Source organism: Arachis ipaensis, chromosome B6 (genome assembly GCF_059453495.1).
Source record: "Arachis ipaensis isolate K30076 ecotype BB chromosome B6, ASM5945349v1, whole genome shotgun sequence".
NCBI lineage: Eukaryota > Viridiplantae > Streptophyta > Magnoliopsida > Fabales > Fabaceae > Arachis > Arachis ipaensis.
This window is the reverse complement of record NC_142441.1, coordinates 107,165,668-107,172,912: the sequence shown is the minus strand read 5'-3', so window position 1 is coordinate 107,172,912 and position 7,245 is coordinate 107,165,668. Positions and strand designations below refer to the sequence as shown.

The following is a 7,245-nucleotide window of genomic DNA, read 5'->3' as shown; positions in this document are numbered from 1 at the left end:
ATTGATTCGTTGAGGAGGGTAAAATCTTGCTAAGAATTTGTTCACCACATCTTTCCAAGTTGTCAAGCTCTCCCTTGGGAAAGACTCCAGCCACTTGGCTGCCTTATCCTTGAGTGAGAATGGAAATAAGAGCAGTCTATAGGCGTCAGGATGAATACCATTAGACTTCACTGTGTCACATATTCTCAGGAAGGTGGTTAGATGTTGATTGGGGTCTTCTTGGACACTTCCTCTGAACGAACAGTTGTTCTGAACAAGGGTGATGAGCTGTAGTTTTAGTTCAAAATTGTTGGCATGGATGGTTGGCTTTTGAATGCTACTTCCACAGTTTTCTGGGTTTGAATTGATGTAAGAGCCTAAAACTCTTCTATCCTCCCCAGCATGATTTGCTCGTCCTCTTCCGCCATGGTTGTGAGCTTCTTCTTCACGATGGTTTTCCATGTTTTCTTCCATGTTTGGTTCAAAGTATTCCTCAAAGTGTTCCTCCTCTTCTTCAGCACCAACTACACATTTTTCTCGTGCCTCCCACCTTAGTCTAAGGAAGGTTCTCTTAGATTCAGAATCAAAGGAAGTTGAAGCCCCGCTTCTTCTCCCTGTCATACAACCAACAAGTACAAGCAAAGAGAATAGGTGCAGAAAGTATATCTGTCAGAATTACTGTTAGTGTGAGTGATGCAATATATCAAACAGTTAGTGGGTTAGTGAGGTGAATGGTAAATAACAAAGAAAAAGTGGGAGGAAGGGAAGAAATTAACTAAAACAGGAAGTAAATGACTCAAACAGAAAATTAAATCAAACAAAAATAAAATGCTCAATCTAGTTATCCTCCAATCTAATCATTGTTGATGCACAATCAATCCCCGGCAACGGCGCCATAAACTTGATGCACGGAAAACTTGTCTCATAACAAATCTCCCTTCGGCAAGTGTACCGAATTTGTCGTCAAGTAAAAACTCACAATAGAGTGAGGTCGAATCCCACAGGGATTGATTGATCAAGCAACTTTAATTAGAGGAATGTTCTATTTGAGCGAATTAGAATTTGAGTTGAGAAGTGCAGAAAATAAAATGGCGGGAAAGTAAATGGCAGAAAAAGTAAATGCTAGAATTAAAGAACTGAAAGTAAATGACTGAAAGTAAATTGCAGAATTGTAAATGGGAATGGGGGAATTTCTCATAAGAGTAAATAACTAAAATTAAAGAGAATGGGTAAGATCAGAAATGGGGAGTTCATTGGGCTTAGGAGATGTTGCATTCTCCGGATCAATTTCATTTTCATCTCTTCCTCAATCAATGCACTCATTGATCTCCTTGGCAATCTTAAGTGATTGAATTACAATTTCTTGTAATTCAATCTCTCAAATCTTGATTAATAGCCAATTCCTTGGTCAATTGCTCATGAGAAGAGATGAAGTATGGTCACTGATTATACCACATGCATTTCCCAAATCAAGTGTTGAGAGGATTATAGTCACATATCCATCCAAACCCAATTTGGTCCAGCATGAGAAAGCATTTCTAGCTTGATCTCTTCATTCCTCTTTCAAGGTTCAGAAAAGATCCAAGTATGAATAGCTTCTTTTCCAAGATAACTACCCAATTGGATGAAGATCGAAAGCTTTCAAGTAAAATCAAGAGAAAAGATAGAAGAAGAATAATGAAAACTAGTATTGATCCATCAAATTACAACAGAGCTCCCTAACCCAATGAAAGGGGTTTAGTTGTTCATAGCTCTGGAAAATGAAAACAAAGATGGAGAATACATAATGAAACTAGAAGTGCAGAGAATACAGAGAATAATTCTATGCCCAGAGGCTCCCTATAATTTCCAACTCTCTCAAATAATTCAAAGCTACTCCTATATATACTACTCTTCTACTCTTCTAGTTGTTTCTTCAAGTCTTGGGTCTGGGCCTTTGGATCTTGAGTTCGAAGCAGTTATCTTCTTCATTGGACTTGGCTTTACTTGCAGAGAGAAAGTGTGAAGTGGACAGAGACTTTAGCTCAGGACGTTAGTGGTGTTAACGTTCAGTGAAAATATGGGTTCGAGAACGTTAGTGACATTCAACTTTTTCACTAACGTTCCTTACCCAAGTAAGAGCCACGTTAACCTCAACGTTAGTGGCACAAACGTTGCCACTAACGTTGCCTCTTTGTCCTTCGCGCACGTTATTTGGACTCAACTTTCCCAATAACGTTGAGAGGCCTCCCCCTTCCCAACGTTATAGTCCACGTTAACTTAGTTAACGTGGCTCTTTTAATGTAGGCTTGCCAACCTTCGAGAACGTTAGTGACACTTAACATTGTCACTAATGTTCCAATGTGCCCCTTAGCTCCCATGTTAGAGTCCACGTTAACTAGGTTAACGTGGCTTCTAACGTGGCTTATGCTAGCCATCTCCAACGTTAGTGACAAAGTTAAGTGTCACTAACGTTGGTTCAACATTCCCTTATCCACGTTAGCTTCCACGTTAACTAAGTTAACGTGGGAGTTAACGTGGCTCATGGTGGCATGTGTGGGCTCCTTCCAACGTTAGTGACAATGTTGGGTGTCACTAACGTTGGTGTCACCTCCCTTCCTCACGTTAGCTTCCACGTTAACTAGGTTAACGTGGGAGTTAACGTGGCCTAGTGTGACTTGACCAACGTTAGTGATAATGTTGGATGTCACTAACGTTGGCTTCCCCCCTTTCTTCTTAACGTTAGAGGCTACGTTAACTAAGTTAACGTAGACTCTAACGTGGCCACTCATGATCTTGGTCCAACGTTAGTGATAATGTTAAGTGTCACTAACGTTGGCTCCATTTCTTTACTTCCACGTTAGAGTTCACGTTAACTTAGTTAACGTGACTCTTAACGTGGGCAATGATGGCTTCGAGAGCATTATTGGCAATCACTTTTCTCATTAACTTTGCAAGTTACTCCCATTCCACGTTAGTGTTAATGTTAGTGTAACTAACGTAGCCACTAATGTGGTTCTTCTTTGCTTCTTTTGTCCTGAAATCAAGCAATAAAGTGCATCAAAGTTCTAGTCCAAGTCATGGGAAATGCAACATCCAATTTGTCCTTAAATTCATGCAAAATCCTCATGAAATCATGTAAAGTGCACAATGTATACTTGAATCAAGATGTAGGTGAATATCTACCCAAAACTAGCTTATTTCCTAAGGAAATGCCTGAAACTACCCTAAAAATAGTAAAGAAAAGGTCAGTGAAACTGGCCAAAATGCCCTGGCATCAGGATTCAATCTTCTTTGGGATTGACGGACAGGTCTTGCTCCCTCTTCTAAAAATATTCTGTGCTCACATACTTGAGGGTTGATGCCTACTATGTCTGCCAAACTCCACCCAATCGCCTTCTTGTGCCTACTCAGTACATCAAGTAACTGCTCTTCTTGTTGAGAAGTAAGTTCCCTTGCAATGATAACCGGAAACTTCTGCTCATCTTCAAGATAAGCATATTTGAGATGTGGAGGGAGGGGTTTCAACTCTAACTTCTGATCATGGGCAGGCTCTGGATTATCTGGAGCTTGTGAAAATGGCGAAGTGCCCTCATTGTCAGTTAAGAGGGTCCCCACACTTGGACCTTGTCCAGTGTTCCTCTCTTCAATCTCTTCCTTGTGAACTTCAGCTACAGTTTCATCTATGACATCACACTGGAAGATAGAATGATCTTCTGGAGGGTTGTTTATGACTCCATTCAGATTGAAGATTACTATGCGGCCATCTATTTCAAATGAGTATGCTCCTGAAAAAGCATCCAATTTGAATTTTGATGTCTTCAGGAATGGTCTTCCAAATAGGATTGATGATGGCTTATCTGAGTTATTATGGGGCATCTCCAAGATATAAAAATCAGTGGGAAATGTAAGCCCTTTAATGTTCACTAAAACATCTTCAGCAACTCCAGCCACTGTAATAATGCTTTTATCTGCTAACACAAAACGAGCTGCCGACCTTTTTAAGGGAGGGAGCCTCAAAATATCATATATAGACAAAGGTATTATACTAACACAGGCTCCTAAATCACACATGCAATCATAAATTACTACTCCACCAATAGTATAACTAACTATACAAGGACTTGGGTCACTACACTTCTCAGGTAATCCTCCCATTAAAGCAGATATGGAACTATCTAAAGGAATAGTTTCTAATTCATTAATTTTGTCTTTATGTATACATAAATCTTTTAGAAACTTTGCATATTTAGGTACCTGTTGAATAACATCAAAAAGAGGAACGGTTACCTCAACTTTTTTGAATATTTCTACCATCTTGGGATCGGGTTCCAGTTGCTTCCTGGGCTTCCTTGCAAGTTGTAAAAAGGGAATGGGAGTAGTGTTTTCTGCAATGTCTGCGCCTTTTGGTGCTTCATCTTGTGGTTGCACTTCTTCTTCTTCAGCTATGTCCTGTATGTCCTCTTCTTCTTCGACATCTTCTATTTCTACTACCTCTTCAGCTGAGGCGTGTTCTGGTGAGCTTGGCTCCTCCTGATTCCTCTCCTGCAGTATGGTTCCGGACCTCAGGGTGATGGCATTAATGCCTCCCTTTGGATTGGGTAATGGTTGAGAGGGGATTCCAGTGGAGCTTGAAGGTTGGTTACTGGAATTTTGCATTGATCCAATCTGTGAAACAAGAGCTTGCAAAGTAGAGGTCAGACCATTTAGACTGGCATTAATGTTATTCATAATGTTATTTTCCATGGTCTGTTGTCTCCGCTCAAAAGATTGTAGTAACTCTTCATTAGGAGATAAAGAAGAATGAGTAAATTGAGAGGTCTGCTGTTGGGTATTCTGTGGTCCTTGGGATTGCCTCAAGTGAGGTGCTCTGTAAGGTTGGTTCTGCTGCCTGTTGTTGTTATTATTCCACCTCTGATTTTCCTGATTATCTCTGCCTCCTCTATTATTGTTGTTCCTCCAATTCTGGTTAGAATTGTCCTGCCATCCATGGTTATTATTTCCACCTTGATTGTACCCTTGGTTGGGGCGATCATAGAAGTTATGAGTGGAGTCCACCATGTTGTCTTCTTATTGGAGTTGTGGGCATTCATCAGTATAATGGCTATAATCAGTACGAATTCCGCAAACTCTCTGTGGGACTAACTATTGGCTTTGCTGTGCTGGAGAAGGTTGATCTTGCTGAACTTGTTGTTGATTCAATTACATCTGCTTCAGCAAGTTGGTCATCTCACAGATACTCTGAGTTAGAGCAGCAGTCTCTCTGCTAGAGGATACTTCTGCAACGGCTTTTGAACGGCCTTGCTTCTGTCTGTGGTTCCTAGTGGATTCAGCTAAGTCGCTGATCAATTGCCATGCCTCATCAGTGGTCTTTTACTTCTTCATAGACCCATTGCTAGCACTTTCCAATGTGGTTTTATCTTGGGGCCTCAGGCCCTGTGTGACATAACTGAGTAACACTATCTTGTCAATCATGTGGTGGGGGCATGCTTCCAGAAGATTATTGAAGCGCTCCCAATATTCAAAGAGAGTCTCGTTGTCATCTTGAACAATAGTGGAAATATCTTTCCTTAGTTTATCAGTAACTTCAGATGGAAAGAATTTCTCCAAAAACTTTTTCTGAGCGTATCCCAGTTGGATACATTTGCTAGGGGTTGAGTGTAGTACCACTCTTTTGCTTTTTCCTCAAGAAAAAATGGGAAAGCTTTCAGCAGAATTGAAGTTTCATCTGTACCATCTCGCCTGACAGTAGAACAGGCTGCTTGGAAATCTCGCAGGTGCTTGATAGGCTCTTGAGCAGGTAAGCCATGAAACTTGGGCATCAAATTGAGCAGTGCGGTCTTTAATTCCAAATCTGTAGCCACCGCTGGGTGATGCGCTTGAAACGGTTGCATTGTAAAATCATGGGCTCCTTCCTCCTGGATGGTAACTCTCCTAGCTGCCATGTCGTCTGCACGTGAATCAACCGAATCAGTAGAACGGGAGCTGGTTTCTTCCTCAAGTTCACTTTCAGATCCGCCCTCAGAGCGGGCTAACCGACACCGAGCTCGCCTTATTTGTGAAATAGTCCGTTCAATTTCAGGATCGAATATTAGCAAGCACGGATCAGGAAGTGAACGCGTCATTGGACGAAAGAAACAGGCAGCTCATAGTAGCAAAATAAAATAAAATGCAAATAAATAAATTCTAATCAATAACTTTAGCACTCTATTGCAACTCCCCGGCAACGGCGCCAAAAATTGATGCGGGCAGAAATTAGCGAATTAAAAATTATTAAAATATATACGTTGCAAGTATAGTTCTTAATTCGCCAAAAATCCGCCTATCAACTTAGAAAGGTGTCACAGAAAATTGAATTTAAAATACTGGGAGTATGAATCCCAGGTCGTCTCCCAACGAGTTGCAGAAAAGTGTGCTATTTTATTAATCAGAGGTTTTCAAAAAGGGTTGAATTGAGCAAATAGGAAATTTATTTGGTGAATTTGAATAGTGTAAATAAAGGCCTTGACTGGGAATTGATTAGTTGGAATTCCTATTATTGTTGGAATGCTCTCAGGATTAATTGACAATTGAAGGTTGTCCTGTTTAGTTATCCTTCGCTAGGTGAAGGAAAGTCAAACAAGTTGGAATGCCACGTCCGTTCACAAGTTGCATTCCACTTAATTAAAAGGGATTGGTGTCAGTGATTAGGAGGCAATCCAACCATAAACCCAATTACAATTTTTCTTTCAAGCCTTCTAAGTCAAGGGTTCCTTTCAATCAATTCCCCATCAAGTTAGGGAACTACTCGCTCATTGTGAATGTAGAATTCATAGCATATAAAAAGGAATTAAAGGAAGACATTGGAAATAAAAATCGAAATAGTCAATTAAAAATAAAGGTGATCCTTGTATTAAATAATCCTAAAAATATTCCAATGGTAAAATTAACAAAGCAAAGAACATGGAAGAGTGAAGCCAAGTAAAGAAAACAAACTAGAATGATGAAGTCTTGATGAGGTAATAACTCTTCTCAGTGTTCCAATGCCAAAAAGGTAAGTGAAAATTAAATCCTAAGAACTATGAACGTGTAGAGAGAAAACCTAGAGGAGGAGTAAAACTAGATCTAAAAACTAAAACTGTGTAGAATGAATGTTGTCTTTGGTTTCTGCATGTTCTTTGGCTCTAGTCTGCTGTTCCGGGCCGAAAACTGGGTCAAAATAGGGCCCGAAATCGCCCCCAGCGAATCTGCAAATTATGCAGATCACGCACGTCACGCGATCGCGTCGCTCATGCGGACGCGTCATCC

At 40.4% G+C, this 7,245-nt stretch overlaps 1 non-coding gene across 1 annotated transcript; it reads left to right on the top strand.

The window, feature by feature from the left end:
• Nucleotides 1-5,427: 5,427 nt before the first annotated feature.
• On the top strand, nucleotides 5,428-5,535 carry LOC148562216 (small nucleolar RNA R71). The gene has a single exon (XR_015887851.1). It is a non-coding gene; the product is annotated as a small nucleolar RNA R71 (small nucleolar RNA).
• Nucleotides 5,536-7,245: the final 1,710 nt, after the last annotated feature.